At 54.4% G+C, this 25,949-nt stretch overlaps 1 protein-coding gene across 2 annotated transcripts in view; it reads right to left on the bottom strand.

The window, feature by feature from the left end:
• Window positions 1-14,688, bottom strand: part of VWA5B1 (von Willebrand factor A domain containing 5B1) — a 67,094-nt gene extending 52,406 nt beyond the window's left edge. Inside the window, exon 1 of one of the 2 annotated variants that reach the window (XM_070600497.1) lies at window positions 14,536-14,688. The gene's annotated coding sequence lies outside the window, so the exon portion shown is untranslated. Of the gene's footprint in view, window positions 1-3,150; window positions 3,329-14,535 lie in introns of those variants that run through there. The other variant, XM_070600487.1, reaches the window with a different exon arrangement.
• Between the last annotated feature and the right edge of the window lie 11,261 nt (window positions 14,689-25,949).

Here is a 25,949-nt window from a genome sequence, read left to right on the forward strand (position 1 = left end):
ACTCTGTTATTCTGCGACCCTGAGCCAGCCCCTGGCCATCTCCTGCCTCTCCTGTCACCCCCCACTGTGTCCCTGCAGCCACCGCTCTACAGCCAGAGGGCTCCCAGTATTCCGTGCCTCTCTGGAGATTCTGTCTGTGTCCTTGCTGGAGAACCTGCTTCCCCCTCAGTCCTCTCCAGGAGTGGGTGCTTATTCCTTGTCGCCCCTTAGAGTTGGGAGGTGGGGTGGGTGCCGTCCTTAGTCCCAACAGCTGCTCCAAGACCATTGCTCTTCTACCTTTCTATGAAACCCCTTCTCCGTGGGTGGGGGGACTGACACTCTTTGGCTTACCCTCTCCCAGGTCCTGGTCCCACCCTCCTTTTAGCAAACTCTTGGCACCTGGCTCCTGGCTCCCTCTGCTCCCCGAGCCCGGCCATCACCTGGGTGACTGGAGCATCCATGGGAACAGTGCCTCCCACTCCCTGACCCCGCATGTCAGTAACCTTCGCTTCCCCTCCAGCTCAGCCTCCCATTTCCACTCTCACACCTTGAACTGGAGACCGTCCGTGACCGCTCCATCTCCAAAACCGCTCACCCAGGCACATGGGTCACGGGTAAAATCCCAAACTCTCAGCACGTCTTATCCCTCCTGCCTTGCTTGTTTTCTCCTCGGCACTTATCACCATCTCACATGCGTATATTCCGCTTACTTATCTTGTATCCCCCAACTCTCTGGAGTGAAGTCCCCAACGAGGGCAGGGATTTTGTTTTAGTTTGTCCACTTCTATATCCACTTCCCAAGAATAATGCCAGGGCATAGTTGGTGCTCAATAAATATTTGTCGAAGGGATGAAGCATCGTCCCAAATGCTTTATATATACAACTTGGCAACTGCCCTCAGAGGTGGGAGCTCTTAGTATTCCTGTTTTATGGTAGAAAACACCAAAGCTCAGAGAGGTGAGGTAGCTTGTCTGAGGCCACACAGCCAATAGGTTATGAGGCTGAGAACTGAACCCAAGCAGCACCACAGAGCCCCTGTGCTTAACCATCAGGCTACACTGCCTCCTGCATTAAGCTTCTCCCTGAGCCTTGACACCTGCACCCAAGCGCTCTCTTGAAATCCTCCCTCCTCTCCATCCCCATTGCTGCTGCTTCATTGCTCTCTCCTGGACCGTCTCTACCAACTCTGGCCTAATCCTTCACCCTCCTAGTGGTTTACCTTCCACTCCATCACCTCGTGTGTGTGTGTGTGTGTGTGTGTGCATGCGCACACACACACGCACACACGAACAAGAGCCTCCCTTTTCCCTGAGTTTAATGGCTCCCCACTGCTTTTGTCCGACAGGGCAGGGTGAACTCCTAGCATGGCATTCAAGGCTCTTCCCTGTCGGGTCCCCATCTCTGTCCAGGGTCACCTCCTGCCATGTGTTGCTTGTTCCTTTTGCTCCACACACACTAACCTTCTCATGCCGGGAACAAATCAGGTTCTTCCCCACCCTGGAGTCTGTTCCTATAATGATGGTTGCCTTCTTCTCTGCTGTTCAAAGTCCTGTTCGCCATTCAAGGCCCAGTTCCACTGTTGCCTCCTCCATGAAGCCTTCCCTGACATCTCAGCCCATCAGACACGCCCTCCTCAAACCTTCCACAGCCTTTGGGCACTTGCCTGTCACCTCTCACATCGGGAAGCGCTGTGACTGCCCCTCCGTAATGCACGTCAACCCCGCAGGGCTGCGAGTGCTGGAAGAACAGGGTGCGTACCTCCTTCTCCGCCTGTGTCCCAGCTTCCTGCGCAGGGCTCGGGTCAGACGAGGAGCTCTAAATGGGGGTGCCTACCAGGTTCCAGTGCTGTACAGTCATTGCTAATGCTCACACCCACCCTCACTTTACAAGTGGGGAAAATGAGGCATGGCAGAGAGGTCTGGAACCCAGAATTACACAGCTGGTGAGCGGTTAGGCTGGATGGGATGGGAAGCCTGTCCCTTCCCTTCCCCGGCTGCTTCCAGTCCATGCTGAGCAAGGAGAGAGTGATGAGGGAGGGACGGAGGGAGGGCAGGAGGGAGGACCAGGAGCCTGGTGAACTGGGGCTGTGGGCCTCAGGGACCCTGAGCTTCCCCAGGCTCTGCAGCCTCTCAAGCTGTGGCTGTGATCCTGGTCACGCCGTGAGCTCAGCCAGCCCCTGCCCACCCCCCAGGCTCCAGAAGATGCCTCTGGGGAGGCCTGTGTCCTGGAACAGCCTGGGGTGCAGTGTTCTAGGCTGAGAACAGAGACTGGGCCAAGAGGTACCCGCAGCGTGTGACTTGATTTAGACGCGACGCAGGAAGGATGCGCAGCAAAGGGAGCAGGGAGGAGAGTGCTGGGGCCCTGCTTCGTGCGCAGTCATCATGACGGGGTGGAGAGCGCCTGCATCAGGGGTCCTGGCGTCCCAGAGAGGGGCGTCACCCCCCTTGCCAGGGGATGTTTGCTCTTCAGAAAGAGATCGGGAAGGGGCAAACTTGCTTGGCGGGCAGCGGCTAGGTCCCAGTGTCTAGAGTACTGTCTGGGTTAGAGTCCTGACACCACTTCCTGGTGGCTTTGGGCCAGCTCCTTGGCTGGGCTCTGCCACTTATATATCGTGTGACCTTGAGCAAGTTACTTAACCTCTTTGTGTCTTAGCTTCTGCATCTGTAAAATGGGAGCATGACGGTGCCCACCCCTCAGAAACCGGGCGGATGAAGGAGAGAATGCCCGTCAAGCAAGTGGGTGGGAAGCAGGTGAGTCCTGAAGGGGCTGGGGGCTTCTCTTCTCTGCCTTCTTCCATAGGCCCTCCCAGCAAGGCCCACTTCTTGGGCTGGGTGACCCCTGCACAGGCCTCCGAGCTGACAGAGTTGGAGGATCCTTGGGTTTCTCACAAAGTACCCATCATCCCAGTACCCACTCTGATTCTGCCCTTCGAGCTGAAATCCGCCCGACCCCTTTCACCCCAAGTTCATTACTGTCCCAGGGACGTCATGGCAGACCTCCTCCCTCCATCTGGAAAGCCATTCTCGAGGCCGCTCGTCGTCACAGATCCCCCCACACCCCACGATGTCCACAGAATCAGGGCCCCTGGCTGAGTGGGCTCTGCCAGGCCTGGGCGAGATGCAGACTGTGAGCCCCCCAAGCAATTCCGGCCTTGACCTCCTGACTGCTTACCTCGGGCCGAGGGTCCTCATCCTCTTCCTGTTGCTGACCCCTCTAGAAAGTCCATGCTTTCATGCCCCAATTTCACACCCTCCGAGGACTGCTGCACTCAACCAGCACCAACACTCCCACCAAAGTGGGGGCAGAGTCGACAGCTTCTCTGGATCCAGTCTGATTGTTCTAGGCTTCTAGAACCCGGGGCTTCTCACATTCTGGTCTCCTTCCTCTGAACCTCCCACCTTGGGCCCATATCTAGCTGGTGTGGGTAACAAACCCCTGCTTCTGATCCTCCTACCCGATCCCCTTTACTCCATGCTCCAGCCAGTCAAGGCCACTTGCTCTTCCTCTAAACAAGCCTGGCCTTTCTGTGTCTCTTCTGAAGCTGCTGGCTCTACCAGGAACGCAGCCCCCGCCCCTCCCTCTCCCCCAGAGGAGATCTTACCCATCCTACGAGGCCCAGCTCAAATGCCACCACCTCCATGAAGCCTCCTCGGGGTCCTGTGCTGGAGAGGACTGCCGCCACCAGCACAGGTCAGCTATCCCACTCTCCACGTGTCATGTGTCCGTGCAACAAGTGGACATGGAACATCTGCTGTGCACCAGACACTGTGTGGGGCCTAGGCCACAGAGGTCACCAAGACGGACAAGGAGCCTGCTCCCCACCCAGCTGGGAGGCTGTCAGTTCCTAGAATTCAGGCAAGAAGTCTGTCTGTCCTCCGGGTTGGGCCTAGAGTCAGTGCTCAGCAATGAATTGAATGGATGAACGGATGTGCTTCATTTGTTGAATAAGTGAGTGAATGGATGAATGAATAGGATGGAATGTGTCGGGGATGGGAATAGGCGTTGGCTATGGGTTCATTTAAAGAATCTGATAGTGGGAGGAATCTGTCTATTGCAGCCCGAAGCCTGTAGGATTCCATCCCAGAGACAGCCATCATCTCCTTTTTGGGGGGAAAACTGGGGAAATAATCAGGACAGAAGACACCCAGGCCTCTCAGCTTAGTGTGCCCGTACTGCCGAGAGAGCTGGAGGCTGGCCAGTCTGGATGTCCAGGACGGTCAGCCCCGCGGGTGGCGGAGGCCCAAGCCACCCAGGGCTTCTGAGGCTTCCGGCTAAGAGGCTGCATCTGGACCTGCTGAAGGAGGGAGGGAGAGGCACGACAAGATCTGAAAGCTTCAGGTAAAGGAGGGCTGCCTGCCGGGCTTCTGAAGAGTCTTTGCACGGAACATTAAGGAGGGATGGCTTAAATACATGTACACGGTGCTGGTGGCAGGCGGACGCCACCTGTCCCCTGGGGAACCAGTGAGGGTCCAGTGGGAGAGTCTCTGGCCACCGAGGGTCACTCAGAAATGAGCCCCCACATCGCTGGGAAAATTGGACTCCATTTACACAAGTTCAGTTCCCACCCACCTTTCCAGGGGCGCATTTGCAAGGGGAGCTCCCCCGGGGGGGCTGCCAGCATCACTGCAGCCCCATGAAAGGCACTAAATGGATGCTCTTTGAGCCTTGTCCATCTCTCCAGCTCCCTGTCGGCTGATGAGCTCACGGGATGAAGGCGCGGAGGGCGGGCTGTTTTAGAATCCCCCTGCTGCCATTTCCCTTCTAGGACTCCTCTCTTTCCTTGGGGGCTCCTAGCAAATTGAAGAGAGATCCTTGCACCGTGCCCTCCGCAAACACCTCTAAGGAAGCTCATTCCTGCTCCTGGCACCTGCCTTTCCTCCTCCGTACCCAGCACTTTCTCAGTGGCAACTTGTGTGAAACTCAGTTTCTCCCTCTCGGGCATGTAAAATGGTAGTTTATTTCCCAGCATTCTCTTGAGGATTACTGCATATAAAGTGCTTACCCCAGGGTCTTGTCCTCAAAAAAGGGTAGCGATCGCTTTTATATCCTTTTCTCCTTGGGATTTCCTCTGGTTTTCTCCCACCAATTGGACTGCATCTGGGCACCTGTGTTTTGTCATTTCCCCATGGAGGCCACCCGCAGCCCCTCGACCCGTTATCTAGCCACCCCACGGACTCCCTTTCCCAGGGCACCCGGCCTGGGCGTCGGCTAAAGAATGTAGCCATTGCCTCGGCTCCCCTATGAGGTCCCAGTTGGTTTGTGCCAAGATGCAAGGCTGTTCCCCGACTCATGCTGTCCCCTCAGATGGCACAGAGACGCCATGTGGGCTGAGGGCACTGGACAAGGAGACAAGGCCCCGAGGTCCGAGTGCCAGTTGTGCACCCACTCCATGTGGGCCCCAGACTGGGACCCTGCTCTCACACACTGCTGTGCTCATCTCTCGGGCCTGGCACACGACACAACTGGTGGGATGTAAAGACTGGTGGGCTGCTGGCTTAGTGTCTGTCTTTGCCCCGGGGGTGGGGACCAAAGCTGTCCTGTCCCTCGGTGTGTCCCCGGCATGAAGAACAGCGGCTGAAACAGCTCTTAAAGAACAGCAAGAGCGAACACAAACTGAGCAGTTCCTGTCTACAGGGCATCTTCCACCTGCTCGTCACGCTTTAGCTCAGGTGACCCCCAGCATGACCCTGTGACGCAGGCGTGACTATTGTCCCCATTTTGCAGATGAAGAAACTGAGGCCCAGAGTGGTTCCTTCCTTTGCCCCGGGAGATACCCTTGTGAGCGCTGGAGCTGGGATTCGGACTCTGGCTTCAGAGATGGATCTCTTAACCACAGGCCTTCTCACCCCCTCAGTAGTAGATTGCAGAAGGAACAAATGAATGACCTGGAGAGGGTCCCTCCCAACCCCACCTGGGTCTTGGTGCCTTTACCTAACGACATGAAGAGGTGGGCCTGGAGAATTAATGTCATACCCTCCCCCAAATGGATAGCCCAGGGTCCACTCCAGAAGGAATCAAATGCCCTCAGTAGTTCTATGGGAACTGAAGATGGGCATCGGTTCCCCACTTTAAGGTTCCCTTTTTAAGGGGCCCCCATGTCCGACTATTTAGTCTACTACTCAGAGGTGGCACTCAGTGTTTCTAGAATCCCCGTAAAGACCCTATGGAGCAGATCATTTTCACTCTACAGCGGAGGAAACCAAGGCCCAGAGAGGTTAAGTAAATCTCAAGGTCACACAGCGAGTTGGTGGGAGAGTCAGAATTTGAACCCAAGCCGTCTGCCTCCAGAACCTGGGCTGTTAACAGTGTCCCTCTGCTGTCTGCTGGCCAGGTCCAGGTGCCAAGGCCCAGTCAGTGCACCTGGGAGCTGCTTGCTCTTATTCAGAGGCTGCGATCCCTCGGCGTGGATGGGGACAAAACCCACAGGTTCCACACCCTACTGGCTCCTGCCCTTCTGATGCTCCTTCCGGGAGGAGGGGGGGGCGCTGGGAGCGGGGAGCGGGGCAGCGTCTGTCCCCAGGCTTTGCGCAGAGACGATGGATAAACAGCATTGCTCTCCTCCCACAGAGTCGGCACATTGGAGGCAACTCCCACCTGGAAAGCATCTCAAATGGAACAGAGGGGACACGCAGAGAGGCCTCACGATGAATCTCATGGGACAACTTACTGCAGGAGAACCTCGGGAGAGGCTGGCTGTGTCCCTCTTCTTGGAAAGACTCCAGTGGGGTAAAGACAGCTGAAGATTCCCAGGGAATGAGCCAGATGAAGAAGCTGGGTCTGGGGTACAGAGCTTCCTACTGCCCCCTAGCTTTAAGGAACAGGATTCAGAAGTCCCTGACACTTATGGCAAACTGTTACTAAGTGGGAAACTGGCTAAGCTATTGACATGGATTCTCACACTGATTCTTCATGACCCCATAAGAGGTTTTTTTTTAACAGATGATCTGGGTGAACATAAGAGAGGTTAAGAAACTTGCCCAAGGTCACAACGCTAATAAATGGCATCTTTGGGACTCGAACCCTGGCGGTCTCATTTCGGTGCCCCTGCATTTGCACTACGCCATTGCGAAATCCACAGTATCAGCACCCCATGTCCGAAGAAGTGAGAGGAAAGCCTTGTCTCTGAGAGTCCAAGGGACACAGTGGGGTTGTCAGCAACGGAGACCAAACCGACCAGGGCCGAGTGAGCAGAGGGGAGGCCGGCTGAGGCTGGCCAGCCAGCCTGAGGGTCAAGGGCTCACGCTCTGGAGTCCATACCGTTGGATTTGAAGCCGGACTCCGACTCATACTCGGTGACATGGGCTAGTTCCCTCACCTCTCTGAGCCTCAGCTTTTTGCTCTGTACAAAGGGCACAGGAGCGGGCCTGCCTCCTGGCGTTGTTGAGAGGAAACGAACCAGCGCGTGTACAGTGCTGAGCAGGGTGCCTGGCACGGAGAAGGGCTCCTCAGAGCTGCACAGGCGTGTGCGACTCAGCTAAGGTAGCCAGGGGCCAAGCTCAAGCTGCGTGAACAAACACCGCTGACTTAAAGGTGAGCGGGCAGCTGTGGCCACCGTCGGGGGAGACGGCGTGAGGGGGGAAGCTGGTCACGGCCAGACCTTCCAACAGGCTCTGGACGAATCTCTTAGAAAGGGGATCTTAGAAAAGGCTTCAAGGTTCAAAGAATTGAAATGATGGAGTTAAAGGTAGTGAGGGGGCTTCTAGTCCTTGACCGATTTACCCTCTCAAATCCACCACCTGGCCGTAAACGTGACGAGCATCCATGCCTTAGATGAAGCGAGTTATAATCAAAGCACTTTCACATCCGTGAGTTAATCGGAACTCAATGGGTAGGGGCAAAGAAAAAAAAAACAATTACTATCCCCATTTTAAGGATCAGGGGACTGCAGTAACACGAGAGAATGGGAGCTCTGTGACAGAGCTTTCTGCACACTGAGGACTGAATGTTCGTGTCCTCCCCCCTGGGTCCCACATTGAAGCCCCCATCCCCAACGGGATGGTATCTGGAAGTGGGGCCTTTGGGAGGTGACTGGATTCAGATGAAGCCACGAGGGTGGGGCCCCCATGATGGGATTCTATAGGAAGAAGAAGAAGCCAGAGCTCTCTCTTTCTCTACCATGAGGACACAGCCAGAAGGTGCCCAGTCACCTGTAAACCAGGACGAAGGCCCCCGCCAAGAACCTCACCTTGCTGGGACCTGATCTCAGACTTCCAGCCTCCAGAGCTGCGAGAAGCAAATTGCTGTCTAAGCCATCCAGTCTGCGGTATTTTTGTTAGAGCAGCCCGAGCTGACCAAGACACTATTGAAACTAACTTGCTGCTTCACCAAGCTGGGCTTGAGGGTGGTGGACGCTGAGGTATTCAGATATGCTGATCAGAGCTGAGTGCTAATGGCCAGGGTTGAGGGCTAAGATGCTCAAAGGGATCCAACCCAAGACGACCCTGCCTCTTCCCGCATTTCCTATAAGTATTCTCATAAAGGCTGCTGTGCCCCTCTTGAGGAAGCCTGAGTGTGATCTTAATGCTGTCTGGGCACGTGGCAGGCTGTACTTCCCTGCCCCCTTGAAGGTGTGGCTGTATGTCTTGCTTTGGCCAATGAACTGAGTGGAGGTGAAGTGGGTCACTTCCAGGCAAAAGCTTTAAAAGCCCGTGTGTGATTGGCCACGTCTTGTTCCCTGCCACGGTGATTGTGGAGACACGTGTCCACGAGGAGCCTCTGGTAACCTGAACCTGGGAGTGGCTATGTTGTGTGACAACATGTGTGACCTGCTTTGGACATGTGACGTGAGCAAGAATTAAAATGTTGCCTCTACAGCATAACCGAACCCAACTTGGTGAGTAGAACCACGAACGTTTGGGTCTCTGAGCAAAGATGATGGTCCTAGGGACAGAAGCCACAACATTGGGAAGGGAGTAAGAGGTGGGGGAAGGAAAAATTGGCCAGGGGGTTCGCTAGAATCTAAGCTCCGTGAAGGCAGAGATTTTCGTGTATTTTATCCACAATTGTATGCCCTGTGCCTAGAGGGGTGCCTGGCAATCAGTAGGTGCTCATTAAAAGTTGAATAAATGAATGAATGAGGCAGGCAATGCGGAAGCAAGAGGCTTGAAAATCAAAAGTGCATAGTTCTGGAAGGGGCCCCATAGTCATTCCCTCACTCATTCATTCATTCATTCATAAACTCTACAAATACTGAACACTGACCACATAAGGTCTCCATATTCCTCCAATAATTGGACCAGAAAAAGGCCACTCCAAGCAAACCCACTTATGACAGGGACCACGAGCCAGCCCTGTTGGCCTAGTGGTTGAAGTTAGGTGCTCTCATGGCTTTCAGTGGCCTGGATTTGCTTCCTGGTTGAGGAACCACACTGCTCGTCTGTCAGTTGCCATGCTGTGGTGGTGACTCACACAGAAGAACTGAAAGGACTTACATCTAGGATATACAACCATGCTGGAGCTTTGGGGAGGGGGAAAAAAAAGAGGAAGATTGGCAACAGATACTAGCTCAGGGCAAATCTTTCCTGGCAAAAAACCCCCCACAAAGAATGCCTGCTCCCTATTCATGAGATTGTTCAATCTCTCCCTATTAAAAAAAAAACAACAGACTAGGACCAAAATTTCACAGGAAATGGTGAGTGAAAAAGTTTCCAACTGGGATTTTATTTTGAAAAGCAAAACTAAAAATATGAAAATAGACTCTTATATTGGACCAAAATAAGAGTGTAATTACACCAGGTGCTAAAATTTTCAATGAACAAAGAGCAAATCAAGTATTTATTGGGTTAAGGGGGATAATTTTTTGAACAAAATTAGATGCTAGCGTGGTATGACATTTTTTCATTTCATATTTCACCGACAGGAGAATGATGAAAGTTTCCTGTCATGACTCATTGCTGCCAATTTTCTCTTCTTCTATTGTGAACTAGCCGCCCTCTGCCAGGTTCGAATTTGTCTAGGACTTTGTGTGGCATTAGAAGAGTCCTCCAGTGTCCCCTTTCATTGGCTTCGTTAAATCCTGCAACTCTCACAGGATTTCAGTTGCACCGTGCCATCCTTTGGCATGGGATGGTCAGTTGTTGATCACACCCAACAACCAAAGAGAACATGATGGACATAGATGTTAAGTGACGGGCAGGGGTTGATGCTGATGTTGAGCAAGGAGAGACGTTCAGCAGGGACTTTTTAAGTGGTCAGTTCATTGACATTCTTCCATTACGGTGACTTTTTTTTTAACCTACAACCTCACATCTGTGGGGGTCTCAAATAACAATTATGCAGACCCCTGCATGGGATCTGAACAAGGAACGGGGGATACATAGCAAACCAGGTGGACCCATGCCCTGCCTTCCAGCCGCTCTCGCCCGTGGCCCTGTTCTAGGCTGTGTGGGGGCAGCCACTGCAGCTGCCTGCCTGACCCTGTGTCCTTCACTGTCTCTGGAGTGGCACCTATGGGAGGAACCTCTTAGCAGTGTCCTGGGCCCAGCAGCTGGATCCCCAGTGCGGTAACAGGAAGGGGGAGAAGAGCTTTGCACGGAGGTCACTTGGCCCCCTTCCCTGAGGAACATTCACCATGCATCATTTAGCAAAGAGTTTTCCAGCTGGAGACTTGGATCCCTCCAGATCCCAGTGAGGATCCAGGAGGGGAAATGTCAATGCCTTGGGTTAGTCAATCTGTCTTCCTGGGGTCTCGGTCTGATCACAGAGCTTCTCTGCTCCAGGACTGTCAGTAGCTTTACCAGAAGCCCAGCTCCTTCCTGCCCAATCCAGCCTCCCCGATGATCCCCTCCGCCATCCGCCTCTGCAGCCTGATCCCAGGTCACTCCTCCCCTCTCATCCTATGTTCCTGACAAACCAGAGTATTTGCTCCTCCCCAGACCCGCATGAGCCCCAGCTCCACACCCTGGCTATGCTCTCCCCCAACGCAGAGCACCATTGTCCCATCTACGTGTTTCTGAACCTCCTCATCCCCTGGGTCCTTTCCAGTCCCACCTCCCTGGAGCCTTTCCTGACCCCTTTATCTGGGTGTGATTTCTCCTTCCTCAGAGCCCCCCAGGATACAGCCTCGCTCAGCTGTACCCTGCTGTAATAATCCCATCCATGGAGTGGCCCAGCATCTCTTCTGGCACAAGGGCCCTTCTCATTTCAGTTTTTCTCGGGGCGTCCAGGATGAGCACAGACTCAGGAACTGCTGGATGAACCTGCCAACATCTCTCACTTCATTTCTGGTGAAATGGCTCTGCCATTTGCTATGTGACCTTAACCCTAGCTCTTGGAGCTCTCTAAGACTCAGTTTCACCATGTGTAAAATGGGGATTAAATAAAATGCTACGGGCCAGCTACCTGGTAAGGGGAGTCACAAGGCGGGGAAGACACCAGGTCCTGGTCCCCTCCGTCCCGCTGCCCCTCCTCTGTTTCTTTTGGAGGCTCATTCCCTAGGGCCAGGACTAAAGTGAGGGGAGTGACTGGTCGGTGGAGTCAAAGATTCCTCAAGGTCCAACCTCAGGCCTTCTCCTCTGCCCTCTGCTCTCTCCCGGAGTGGTTGACCCCACCCTGCTCCGACGTGCGAGCAGACAACTCACAAATGTCTCCCTCCGCCTGGCCCTCGCCTCCTGCCTCAGGCTCACAGAGGCCCCCTTGGCATTCTCCTCTTGGCTAGCTTGCAGAGACCTCAAATCCAAGAGCTCTTCTCATGGCTGCTATTTTACGTAATCTTGGGTTAAAGTCAATCTCCCCACTTGAGCCTGCAAGTTCCTTGAGGACAGGCACCGAATGCCCAGCACAGAGCCTGGCATATGGTGGGCACCCAGTGACCAAATGGTTTTCATTCCTTTCCGTCTTTCTACCCTAGGTTGTCTGTTCATTCACACTGACTTATTTGATCCCCATCGACCAAGACCTTCTGCCCCTCCCCACCCTGTGCTCACACCTCTGGCCACATATGAAACTTCCCTGGTCCTCTTCGTCCATCCGTATATCCACATCCCTCCATTGCTTCCTCCAAGTCCCCACCCTAACATCACCTCCTCCAGGAAGCCTTCTGAGCCCCACACTGAACACCCCTGATCCCAATTGCTCTCCCAGAGTGTTTCATGGACCAGCCATGCTGCTGGGCAAATGGCCAGGGAAAGGCTCTGGCTGGGTTTTCCTGAGGGATCAGCCAGTGGGCACATTCTCTTAAAGGAGGTTAATGGGCTGAAAGGATCTGTGCACTCCTTGTGATCTGGAGCCGTACTTTGTCCACTGATCTCAATGGGCTGTCCCCAGTGCCCCCAGGGAAGTCTGCTGACTTCTCGTTTATGGTGACCCTCTGCTTGGCGTGGCCCAAGCCCCCTTCCCAGTATGGCTGGACTTGGAACGCCTGTGAGACCACCAGAAACCTAAGTCAGCTCAGCCACTGGTCACCCAGGTCGTGTGGCTGGAGGGAATTGGCCAGGAGGGGCTAAGAGAGACCCTCTCACCTGGCAGAGAGGACAACTTGAACCTGAGCAGAAGCCCAAGGCCGGGGTTCTGGAGGAGCAGCTGACCTGGAGCTCTTGGGTGCCTCTTCCACCGTCCCTGTCCCCCCAGGGCTGTCCCTTTTCCCTGTGTAGCCAGCCTCCCCTAGAACCACAATCAGCGTCTTACGTCTGGTAGGGAAAGGCCCGCCAGCCAGCGCAGGCGCCCACTCAGAGCCGAGCACAGCGAGGGAGACCAGGAGGGACCGAAACGCCGCTCCGCCCACTGGGCCAGGACAACTTTCCTGACAGCCCATCTCACCAGGCAGCAAACAAAGGGCCAATGGCTGGAGTCCCGTCTAAGAGCTTCGTCTGGCCTGGATTTGCGGCTGGTCTTCCACAGACCCCAAGGTGCCTAAGGCTGGGGAGGATGCTCAGAGCCCCAGCCACTCCCAGCCCAGGAGCCTTGGCGTGTCTCATGTTCGAAAAGCAGTGGGGTCTGCAGGGCCCCCATCAGGGTGCAGTGCTCACCTCACCCTGGGCCCTGGATTGTAACGTGGGCGAGGCTGGATTGGAACAAGCCGAAACGCTGTCCCTGGGAAGGGATGCTAACCAAGGCTGGACGACGAGGGTACAGCATGCGGCTACCCCGTCAGGCCTTGGGGCTCCTGCCCAGCAACCTCTGAGTCAAGTTCAACCCACAATTGTCTACACATGTGCATGCAAACACACACATCCCCCCCCCCCCAACTTCTAAATCCCTGTACACCAGCAGACACAGGGTATCCCACACACGTACCCCTAAACAATGAAGCACACTTACACACGCACCACAGCCCCCCTTACCAACTCAGGTAGCTCACGCCATACCCCACCCTCCAGGAACGCACCCCTACGCTCACATGCCCTATACACTTCTCAAGCACACATCCCCACACACGCCACACACGCCTGCTCAGTGTTGGCAGCCCCCAACCCAGTTACCCAAGGGACCCTCCGAGCCCTCTGCCCTCCACCCTATGCAGGAGGCCTGGATTTCATCCAGTGCCCTTTGAGCCTCTGCCCCGTTCCTGTGACCTGACTGGGTACAGACAGGTGAACCCAGGGAACAGGCTTCTGTGCCGGCAGAGGAGGAGAGGAAGAGCGCCCTGCCTCCTCTCAAGCTTCTTCAAAAAAAGAAGGAAAGAAAGGGGAGCAGGAACAGAGACAGGAAGGTGCCTGTTGCTCTTGGAGGGGAGGGGAGGAGGGGACGGTGCTGGCCCCTGCCCTCCAAGCTCCCATCTGCTGCCGGAGGGAGCCTCCATGGGGAGGGAACTGTTGGGGCTGCTGGAGATGTTATGACGGGACTTCCAGCGGGGGTTTGACGTGTTAGCAGACGCCACTGCTGCATGCGGGTGCCAAGTCCCCTGGTTCCCCCCACCCCCACTGCGCCTGCCCACCTCCCACCCTCCCAAGGACCCCTTCTCCCTCCTGCAGCCCCCCTTACCTCTCAGGTTCTGGGGGACACGGGGCTCTGAGAAGGGCACGCACTTGGCTGGCGGCTTTGGGGACAGTCAGACGGCAGGCACCCAGAGGGCAGTGGGCATGAGCCTGGCAGGCAGGGATGGGCAGCCTGCAGAGCTCCTGACTGCCCTGGGGCCTGGGAGGACAGACAAGAGAGGATAGGGGACCAGGAGATGGTGGAAACAGGTGGCAGGGATGGCGGTGGGGAGATCCAGAGAGAGGGAGGAGGGAGGCAGAGACAGAGAGAAGGGAGAGACAGAGAGACAGGGGGAGGGAGACACAGAGAGAGTCACACACAGAAAAAAGACAGAGAGAGAGAGAGAGCGCTCCAGAAAAAGGGAGAGAGGAAGGAGGAGAGAGAGAGATGCGAGAGATGCGAGCAGCAACATGTGGTTGTGGTCTCTCTCACTTCTAACGCTGGAGCATCCTGAGCCTGCTGATCCCCGTCCAACTAGTGCAAGCACACACCCTGCTGCACAGACACACTCACTCACACACCCACTGACACACGGAGACACACAATTCACCGCAGATGCGCCCTCACAATCCCTCACACGCACACCCCCAGGATGGCTCAGCGGCCTGCTCATCATCCTCACACCCGCGGACCAGCCCTTACCTTGCCCCAGGAGCAACACGTGTCTGGGCAAACACCCGCTCTGTCCACAGCCCCAGCGGCCGCCTCCCGGCTCCCAGAGCTGCTGGAGGGGGCGCCCAGAGCTGGGCTCCAGTGCCCGAGCCCAGCGCCCGCTGCCCCGGCAGCCGGCTGGCTGGATGCCCACATTGCGATGGCTGTTTGGGTGGCCTGCAGGAAGCAGAGCCATTTGTTTTGTCAGAGTGTAACCATGACAATCACCCCATGCGCACACCGCGGTGCTGCTCCCCCCTCACCCCTTCCCTCCCCCCTCCTCCGGAGCACAGGAGAAAGCAGGAGGCCACTTAACAGCCTCTGCTAATTCCTGTGGGGCTGATGGAAAAGGCCTGGCCAGCGACAACAGGCCTGCGAGCAGCCCCCACCCGGGGGACTGGGCTGCCTCCAGGGGGTTCAGCACGGTGCAGGGCCTGCCTGGGCCCTGGGACCCCTCTGCCTGAGACCAGAGCCGAGCTGGCCTCCTCTAAATCTCCTTGTCCCTCATCAAGTCCATCAAGTCCGTTTTAGTCCCGCCCCCGCCCCCATGGCCACGAAGCAGCCGAGCAGACAGCTCTGGTCCTCACGGGGACGTGGGCAGGTTATCTGCTAAGACCCTTGGCCATACCTGTCAAGCCTTAGTGTCCGAGCCATCACCCCCTGCCCCTGGTCATGCCAAAGCCACCAGGGAAATTTCTAGGCTTTTAGGTGCAGCTCTGGGAGGCATCAGACTGGAGGTCGGGCTTCTGGGTACAAAGCTGGACAGCCCAGAGAGCCAGAGGATTACCACGATCAAGGAGAGTGGATCTGGAAGCCCAGAAGGCTGCCAGGTGGGACTGCGATAACCCACTTTGGAGTCTAGAGTTCACGGGTCCCCGGCGGAGGCGGCCGATGCCTCAGGTGGGCAGGAAAGGACTATACACACCCACATCTCATCTAGTCCTAATGAAAACCCCAAGAAGAGGGGCTTTAGCCCAACTTTACGGAGAAACTACGGGTCAGAGAGGCGGAGTGACTTGCCCAAGGCCACATGGCTGGGAGGGGACAGAGCAGGGATTCAGACTCATACCTGTCAGATCCCAATGCCCAGGGCCTTTCCATTACACCTCGTCGGCCTTTTCTAGCTGTCACTGTGTGCCAGGTGCTGCATGCAAAGCCTGGAAGAGGTGCGTACTCGCTCGTTATGCTCCAAACGCAGGGAGGTGGATGCTATGCTCAGAGCTCAGAGAATGAGCTCAGAGAGGTGAAGTAACTTGCCCAAGACCACACAGCAAATGCAAGAGCTGAAATTTGAGTCCAGCTGTGTCTGACTCCATCTTTCTACCCTGTCTCCTTTACCACACATCAGGTGTTTCCTGCAAGTAGGGGGCTGGGGCTTAAGGGACATGGCCACTTAGAATTCCAAGCCTCCTCTCAAGATGCCCAAAGCCCAATTCTCAGCCCTCATGAAGTTGAGGATCTCTGTCCCCAAGTAAGCTGCCGCCCCTTCAGTTTCCACGTCCACTGGTTATCCTTTCTACTCGGCCATCAAGCCTGGAGTTGGCATTTCAGAACCAAAGTTCTCTGGGAGTCCAGGTAGCCTGGTGGAGTGCTCCAGGCTGTGAAGAAGAAATGAGAGGTGGCGGGTGGATCTGAGACGTGAGCTGGGTGGGGAGGCGAGGCTGCCACCTTCGAGGTGCTTTCCTGAGCTGCCTCTGCTTGACGCCTTCGAGATTCCCTTACCCATTGTACTGGCTTCCCAGGGCTGCTGGACAAATGGCCACGAACTCAGTGCCTCAGAGGAAGACACGTGTATTCTCTCACAGTTCTAGAGGCTTGAAGTCTGACATCAAGGTGTCGGCAGGGCCGTGCTCCCTCCGAAGGCTGTAGGCGAGAGTCCTCACTGCCTCTTCCAGGTTCCGGGGTGGCCGGCGGTCCTTGGCTTGCGTCCTCATCTCTCCCCTGTCTGCCTCTGTCTTCACACAGCCATCTTCCCTGGGTGTCTCTGTGGCTCGATGTGGCTGTCCCCAGATCTCCCTTTCCTTTCTCTTATAAAAACACCAGCTGACGATCAGGGCTCACTCTAGTCCAGGATGACTTCACCTCAACCTGATAACATCTACAAAGACCCCATTCCAAAGAAGGTCACGTTCACAACCCACAGGGCTTAGGACTTGAACGTCTTTTTTAGGGACACAATTCAACCTACAAAACCCATTCAGAAGGTAATAAAGAAGGATGTGGGACAGGCATGACTCCAAGACGCCAGTCCTCTGGACTTCTAGAAATTTGGAGAGGAGGGGAAAGCAAGTGGCAACATAATGTAGTATTTAAATGTGGACTCTGGTGCTGGACTGTATGGGTTCAAGTCCTGACTCTGCTGTCCCCTGGCTGTGTGTCCTTGGGGAAATTACTTAACCTCTCTGTGCCTCCGACTCTCTGCTGTAAAATGAGGATGAGTTGAAGTATTGTTATGATAATTAAATGAGTTAATATTTGCAAAGCACTTTAGATAGCGTGGCACTTAATAAGCATCATATGAGTGTCTTTTAAACATTAAATGCCCCCGAGACCAATGTTACTGTTTCATAGGTGTGAAAACCGAGGTCCAGAAAGGGGAGGTGACATCCACCAGGTCTCTCAGTTGTGTCAGCCGGGGTACAGGTCACTTCTGCTTCCTTCCTCCGGGGTTACCCTCGGGGGACAGTAAATCTCCTCTCCAGGGGTTGTGCAGTTGGAGAAACCCAGTAGACGGTCTCGAGGGGCAGCAAGAGAGGAAGAGGTATGCGCAGAGGGGAAGCGGGGATCCAGCGAGGGTGGAAGCAGCAGATGCCTCCCGCTCCCAAACACACACGTCTTTCCCCACCCACCCCTCTGCGTGCAGGATCGGAAGCCGCTGTACGACTTTCTGCCCACATGGAGGGAAACAAGTCTCCGGAATGTGTAATCAACACAGTCTGAGTGAGAAGGGAGAGCTGGTCCTCAAGTGACATGAGCTGGGGGCCCGGGGCAGAGCTAGCAGAGATCAGGGAGGGCCTGGGCGGGTACAGGCCTGGGGGTTGGTTCTTTCCCCAGAACGCCCTGATTAGGGTGCTCGGGCTGCACAGACGTTGCATCTGGGATGAGCCCTGTCTCAGGCTTAGCTCCCGACGGGGCTGGACCCTGCTGAGTGTGGCTGTGGGGTACAAAGGGGAACAGGGCCAAGCTTTGGAGGCAGTGGGGCTGACATGCGCCACATTCTTAGCAAAAAACTCATGAACTCCCTTCCTTTCTTTACCTTTCCCTTCCAAGCCCTCATCTGGTGCAGGAAATTGCACAAATGGTCCCAGTTCTTCACCTCTCCCCGTATCCACATCCGTATCTGCGCACATCCATATGACTTGGGAATTCTTCTTCTAAGAAGGTGGAATAGAGCCCCCACCCCTTCACCTTGGGTTCAGCCCTATGGCTTAACCAATGGGATGCTGGCATGTACGACATAACTAAAGGCTTGTAAAGTGCTTACCTGATTGGGCTCCTTCTCTTGGGCCTCTGCCCTCTTTGCCATGAGAATATGCCCCCCTGGTGCCAGGAGGAGGACCAGGGACACACAGAGCAGGACCAAACCATCCCAATCAGGTCCAGCTGAGATCAACCAGTCTCAGAGGTATAAGCAACTCCAGTCAAGCCCGGCCAAGCCCCGCCAAGATCAACCAACTCTTAGCCGATCTGGAATAAATGACTTGTTTTGAGTCACTGAGCGTGGAGTGGCTCGGTTTGCAGCATTTTCTGGCAGTAGGTAACTGATAAGCCACCTCTTGTAGATCTCACCTTCCTGATGTCTTTTGGGCACACCCCTCCTCTCCATCCCCTTGCCTCAGTACCAGCCTCCTAACAGCCTCCTACCTGGGCTTCCTGTCTCCAGTCTCACACACTCTAATCCGTTCCTCACGCTGCATCCAGATCTTTGTGATATCTGATGATGGCTGTCTCTACCTGTTACCCTCTTTCTCAACCCACTTCAAGGACTCTCCCATGGCCTTCAGTAAAAAGGTCCCCTCCTTAGCTTAGCATTCAAGACCTTTTAGGATCTGCCCTGCCCTCTCTCTGGTCCTGCTCTTGCTCCTCCATGTGGCCCTTCCTCCAGCCACATGGAACTACTTGTGGTTCCCTGGACTTTGAGTTGTTTCATACCTCTGGGATTTTACCAGTGTTTATCCCTCCATCTAAAAGATAACCTTTTCCACCTAGCTATTTTCTACTTGCCCTGCAAAGAAAGCACCATCTCTTTGAGGAAGCCTAGCCATCTCTGTTAGATAGCCTCATAGTCTCAGTTAGCTAATGTAGCTCCCATGCCCAACACGGGGCTCAGCATACAGGAGGTGCTCAGCTACTGTGACACTGGATGAATAAGTGAATGAGGGAATGAATGAATGAGCCTCTCTCGAGAGCAGTGTCACAACTAACATATACCCATATTTACAGCGTCTGATGCTGGTCCTGACACGTAACAGGGCTTCATTAATCTCTGTGGAATAAGTGAATGAATGAACATGCGACCCTATCGCCTCAGTGGCCCAAAGAGTCAAAGGCCAACTGCCTCTCTCCTCCCAGAGAAGGTGGCAGTGGGAGAGGGGGCCTTGGTCTCGGCATGGCGGGAGGAAGGCCCGAGTAGGGTGTTGGCATAGGAGAGGCAGGGGCGGTGGGAGCTGGCTACTCCGGGTCCAGCCAGAGGAGCTGCATTGTCTGTGGAGTTTAAAGACAATCAAAGAGGGGCTGGCCCTGTGGCCGAGTGGTTAAGTTCGCGCGCTCCACTGCAGGCGGCCCAGTGTTTCTTTGGGTCGAATCCTGGGCGCAGACATGGCACTGCTCATCAAACCACGCTGAGGCAGCGTCCCACATGCCACAACTAGAATATAGAATGAAGAATATACAACTATGGACTGGGGGGCTTTGGGGAGAAAAAGGAAAAAAAAAAGTAAAATTTAAAGACAATCAAAGGGACTAAAATCAATCCGTGTGTCATTATCACCACGCAGGGGAGTCAAAACAATGTGTGTGACAAAATGGCACCCCTTTCTGAGGATACCACGCCCACCGCCTCTGCCTTGATGTCGCGCTGTGTGGAGAATACACTCCATCCTTCTGTCCCTGATGCTTGCCAGCCCCACGAGGGTCTGCGCCACCAGAGGACATCCTTGGAGAGACGGATCAGCTGTGTCTCTGGGGAAAGTGACACTAGCAACCTCAGTGGCCCAGCCTGGAGTACAAAGGCTTACAGCCTCAGTATAATGCTCCCTATTTCAGGTCAGACACTGGGAGCCCACTGGCAGGGCCATGGGACACATAACTAGGAGGCGGCAAGGACAGGATTTGCCCCCAGGTCTGGGTTCCTCTTGAGCTTGTCATCTTCGCCACGTTTAGCTCCTGTGTACAGCTGGCCCTCGAGTTTGCTCTCCTCCTGCCCGCTGCTGGCCCCTCTGGGCGCTGACTGGGGACCCGGCATTGCTGAGGACAGGGCTGGTCAGCCTGGAGGCTGCCTCATCACCTTTGACAGCACAAGCCTTAGGAAAGAGGCCAGCCTTGGCCTAGGGGACGAGTCTTCACTCAGCCACTCATAAATAACACCTGACACCAGTCCCCTGGGGATCTGGGGATCGAACCTCTGGGTGGGAAGACTGGCCTGGAGCCTGGTCCCATCACTTGCTATTTGTGGGGACCACTTCTCCTTTCTGAGGCTTGATTCTCTCACCTCGAGAGTAGCGATGTAATTCCTGTCTCCCCGCTGGTGATGGCAGCCCTGTCCATCCCGCTGTGCAGCCAGCTACCTGGATGCTCACTCCAGCTCTGCTGCCACAGCCACTGCCAAGCTGCCCTGGTCTCCCTCCAGGATGACTGCAGCAGCCCCCCGGCCCTGCCTCCCCTCAGGCCCCTCTGTCTGTTCTCCGTGCAGCGCCCAGCATGAACCTTGCAGACCATCACACCCGGTCCTGGGACACCCTGATTAAACCGCAAACGCTGCCATTGAGCCCAGGATAAAGACGCGATTCCTCTGCACCCGGGCCAACAGGGAGCACCTGCAGGTCTGGTCCCTGCTGACTTCTCCCGCTTCGTTTCCACTCCGCATTCTCCAGAAAGGCTGGTTCCTCGCAGGCCCTCACCGTCTCTGGGCTGTCTCCCAGAGCTTTGTCCAAGCCACTCCACTTCCCCAGAACATTCTTCCCTGCTCTCTTCAGTTGAGACCTCTACTTCTTCAGGCGTCAGCACGAGCATCACTTCCTCCGGGGACCCTTAGGGGCAAATTGACCTATTACAGGCTCTCATGGCCCGAGTCCCTGTCCTTCGTAGACTTGATCGCACTTGTCGTGACTGCAATTATTGTCATGAGGTCACTCGATGAGTGTCTTTCGCTCCCACTACAATGCAAGCTCCAGGAAGACTAACCCCTTATGTCTTTTGGCCACTGTTTCTGCCACACCCAGCATAGTGCCTGGCACGGGGTCGGCACTCAGCAAATATTTCTTGAATAATCGAAGAAGTGAAATGAAAAGAAACCATTGATGGAAAGACTCTTATCAAAAGTATAAATCCAAAGCCATTCGGAATTATTATTAGACCCAGTTTATAGATGAGGAAACTGATGGTCAGAAAAGTTAAGGGACTCGCCCAAGTCTCCTGGCTTAGTGGCAGAGCCAGGGCTGGAACCCAGATGCCAGTCCTGGCGCACGGAGGGGCTTGATCCCTGCCAGGTAGGCTCAGCCTGGCTCCGCCTCTTCCTCCAGCGCGTGTCCCGCACCTGCTGCCTCTCCAGGGGGCGGGCTGCCTGGAGTTTGCAGCTGGCAGCTGACAGGGTTCGAGGCTGGTGGCAGACGGCTGCTCTGCCCCCAGGTGCCTGATTCTTATTGAGGATCTATTACCATACGTGGCGTCTTGGTACAAACAAGCAGGCAGCAACAGCTCCTGGCTTCAAAGCCATCCTGGGGGCAGGAACACAGCCCAACCTGGCGAAGGGCCCCGTGCAGCTCAGGGTGGCAGAGAGAGAGGTGGGGGCTGGGCATGCAGGTGTCTCAGAACAGGTGGCTGCTCGAGAGCGACTGGAAGGAGGCAAGGGGGGCTCCTCAGGGGACAAAGAAGGGCTGAATCTCTGAAACTATCAATCTCGTACTGCACTCTTCCAATCTTTAAAAATAGACACACTGCAAAGAAGGATAAGAGGGAAACAAAGAAGAAAAATTCTTTGAAGTGTGGTTGGGAGCGCTTCCATAGATTTCTTGCCCTCTTGCTGCTCATTGTTTCTTCCCAGGAGAAAAGGATAATGTGTTTCTAGTCCCTGAAATCTTTGGGCCAGCTTGGGACACTCTGCGTATTGAGGACCTACAATGAAGCTGGCCCTGTGCCAGGCGTGTTCATACATGCTGGGTGACAATGTGAAGGTGAATGCCAACCCTACCATCATGAATCCTGCATCCTGCATCCACCACCGGACCATTAAAGATTCCAAAGAGGGGAATTTGAGTGACCCGACACAGAGTCACTGGGGCGGGGGGTGGCACGTTGGATGGGGAAGTCAGGGGGTGCTTCTCTGAGGAGGTGGCATCTGAGCTGAAGCATGAAGGATGAGGAGGAACCCAGCTGTTTAAAGAACGGGGTCTGGGAGAGAGCAGCAGGCACAGTGGATGAGAAGGGACGACCCAAGGAAGAGAAAGGAGACCGAGGCTGGCTGGAGCAAAGTGAGGGTGGCCCATGCAGAAGAGAAGGGGGCAGGAGGTGACAAGGAACAGTGCAGGTCACTGTGGAGTTGGAATTTTACTCTGAGAGCCATGAGCCGTTCTAAGAAGGGGAAAAATATGCTTTTGTTTACGTTTTAGGAGATCAAGCTGGCCACTGTGTAATGAATAGATTAGAGTGGGGTGAGCTGGAGAAGGTTGTTGGGGAAATACTGGGGTAACAGAAGTAAAAGATGGCATCAGTGGAGGGGTGGCAGTGGGCATGGAGAGCAGCGTTGGACTGGGTAGGGGCACAAGGAAAAGGGAAGAATCAAGAGCCCTCCCCAGGTGATGGGTTTGTGCAAGGTGGGTATGCTGCCAATCATGAGGTAGGGAGGGTCGGGGGAGGACCAGGTTGGAGGTGGCGTTGGTGGGAATCCAGAAATCTGTTTTGGACATAATGAGTTTATGGCAAATCGCGTATCCGGGTAGAGTTCATAGTTTTGCTATATGAGTTTGGAGCTCAGATAACACCAAGCTGAAGATAAAATTCAGGAGTCATAAAGCTCTAGATGGTAATTAATACCGCCGTCTGTAGGCTGAGAGCTGGTTGAGTGCCAACTGAAAATTCATGAGAGCAGGGACCTTGCCTGTCATTGTCGTTGCTCTCTGCTCCTGTCACCTACAATCTAGCACATAGTAAGCACTTAAGTCACTACTGAAGATTAAAAGGAGAAGATGCAAAGAAAGCCAAGGACAGGATCTCTTTCTTCAAGGAGCTTACGTCATGCAGGGCCACCCAGAGGCAAACGCAGCCTCCAATGCGTAGAACAAACAGCTTTCCAGCCAGTTCAGAATCGGGGGCCACGAGAATGAGCCAGGGCTGACATTACCTTAGCTTCACAGAGCCTGCCTTGATGCGTGGTCCAAATTAGGCTGCATACGCTTGTGAGAAAAACTGAAGGAGCTTGAAAACGAGCATTTCCAAGCCCTGAGAACATCTATTCCATGCTGTACATCAGATGCGCGGTTGGTGGGTCTACACAGCCTTTGTTCTCGCTCTCCTGCAGCACATTGTGTGCATCTTTCCCACTGCACTGGCTTCCTGCATGGCCGTCCTTACCTCAGAGACGGCCTCACCGCCCTCCCCCGAACATCGGCTCCATCCACAGAACCGTGAGCTTGCGAGGATGGGAGGCTTTGTCTGACGAGTCCTCGTGACTCCAGAGATGGCCTGGGGGCTGGGCACATGACAGATAATAGATAACCGATGCCCCTAATAGGTAATTGTAGATCGATGGGTTTATCGAACAAGTGAATTCTTAGCTATTTATTGAAGCAAATTCTCTAAGGATCTCTCTTAGATAATGCCTCTTGAAATTACTACACATGGTCCAACAGCAATAGAACTATATTTTGGGTTTTAAAACTCACTACATGGTAGTTGCGTGATCGGGAGTAAACTCTTAACCTTTCTGTGCCTCGGTTTCTTCTAAACACAGCTCAGAAATGGTCTTCAGTGCCAATCTTCTCGCTGTCTGTAGCACGTAAAAATTTATACGTGCTCATTCGCATGTCGTGGTGCTCCTGGCTGAGCTGAAGCTAACACAGGACAGAGGTAATTACAACCTCTGCTTGGGCAAGGAAGACCGTGCAGAAAGCTTTGGGAGCCAAAGCCCCGGGCCAGAGGTGGAAAATTTGTAAAGTGCCTGGTTGAGAAAGGCATTGAAAGGAAGGGTATGCATTATTTTTATAATAAAAAATAATTAAGATATCTGTGGTCAGTCCATCGGCAAATACGGTGGAGTCTCCCTCCAAAACCTCTCTCCAATTCACCCTCCTCTCACCATGCCCCTGCCCTCCCCCCCCCCAGACTCTGCAGCAGCCTCCTCTCACCATCCCCCTGCCCTCCCCCCCTCCCCCAGACTCTGCAGCAGCCTCCTCTCTCTGCTCTCCCGGCCTCCCCTCCTGCTTCACCCTAGAGAGCGACATTTTTAAAGCATAAATTAAATCACATCCCTGCTTTGCTTAAAATCCTTTGGGGATTACATCACACTCAAAATAAAATCCAAACTCCTCACCTTGCTCTTGAATGACCCGCCCAGCCTCCGTCTCCGACCTCACATCCCACCTCTCTCTCTCCGACCTGGGTTCCAGAAATTTACCCTCTTCCCGGTTCCTCCGGCCCAGCCCTCCGCACCGCCCCCACACTGTTCCTGCCACCTGGAATGCTCTGTCCCTTGCTTTTGGCAGGAAGGCTCTTAGGTCTCAGCATTCAGGTCACCTCCTCAGAGAGGTCCTCCCTGACTGCCTCATGCCAAGGTCCACCCTCCTCTTAGTTTATATAATTGAAAGCATCCTGTTGATTTCCTTAGCAGCTCTTCTCACAATTTTTAATTTCTCTGTTCATTTGTTTATTTACCATCTCTGTCCCCCACTAGACCACAAACTCCGTAAAGAACAAATACCATGTTGCATTTAGTCCCCAGCGCATCTCCAGAACTTAGCACATAGCAGATGCTCCATAGACAGTCATTGCATGAACAAACTCTCCCCATTCTGCATGGACCCCAGCATGGCTCCAACACAGTAAGGGCAGAGGGGGAAAAGAGGCTGTTTGGGAATCTTGAGGCTTTGACTAGAGGAGCACTGGACTATTGCACCCTATATAGGCAGCAGTGGGAGCACCCACAAAAACTGCACCCAGCCCTGGGCAGGCAACTCCAAGATTGCCTAGCATGAACTTGTCTGGAAGCGTGTGTAAGACAATCCCCTCCCCCACGACTTCCAGAAACACTTAAAAGAAGGAACTTTGTGAAGTTCTGAGGTCCCACCCAGTCAGTGGAGCCCCACGTCTGTGGGTTCCGTGCATTCATGTTAATGACGTTTGCTGATGGTTGCTCACCTTCGTTAGGGCCCTTTGCCCTCGGCGTAATAAAATGGCGTTTGGATTTAGTAAGCACAGCTGCATTTCTGCCAGTCTTGCATTCTCCAACGGGGAGTCGGGCTCAGCACGGCCCTTTAAAGTTGGCTCTGATAGAGGCAGAGGGCCTTCAGGAAACAATCTGACTTAGCGCTGGGAAAATGCGCGAACAGCATCGTCTCCCACAGCTTGTTCTCTGTTCCTCCCTTCTGCAGACATTCAATGACAAGCGTTAACACGGGCAAAAAGCAGGACCTTAAATGCTTCTGGCGGGAAGTTTCTGGCCAGTGCTGGGCCTTCTTTTCAAGGTGGAAAAAGGGGGGCTGGTGCTTAAGAACCATTCACCTGCTTAGCTCCTGCCTGCCCAGACACCCCCAAGGTGAGCGCTTATCCGCTCCACTTCCTAAATCCCTGCCATGGAATCAAGGGACCAGCCCACGTTCCGCAGGTTCTCAGGGACCCAGGAACATGGTCCAGGCAAATGCAGTCACACAGTCTTCCTCCTTAGCAAGGAGCATTTCTGTTTGTGGTGGGAAGGGGTTGGGGGATAGGCTGGGACTTGTGGCCAAAGACGGCCCACGGTGATCTTGTGTGGCATGTGTACTAGCTGCTGCTGCTGTATCTTCTCAGTTTTATTTGTGAGAATCTCTGATCTCATTCCCTGATGGAGCTTGGGCAAGTTACTTGAGCTCGCTGGATCTGGAAATCCTCTTCTAAAAGGGGGGACAATGATGCCTGCCTTGCAGGTGGTCGTGAAGACAGATGAGATCAGGCAGGCTGAGGGTTGGGCATCGTGCCTGGCACGGGCTGAGCTGTCC

Source organism: Equus przewalskii, chromosome 2 (genome assembly GCF_037783145.1).
Source record: "Equus przewalskii isolate Varuska chromosome 2, EquPr2, whole genome shotgun sequence".
Classification (NCBI taxonomy): Eukaryota; Metazoa; Chordata; class Mammalia; order Perissodactyla; family Equidae; genus Equus; species Equus przewalskii.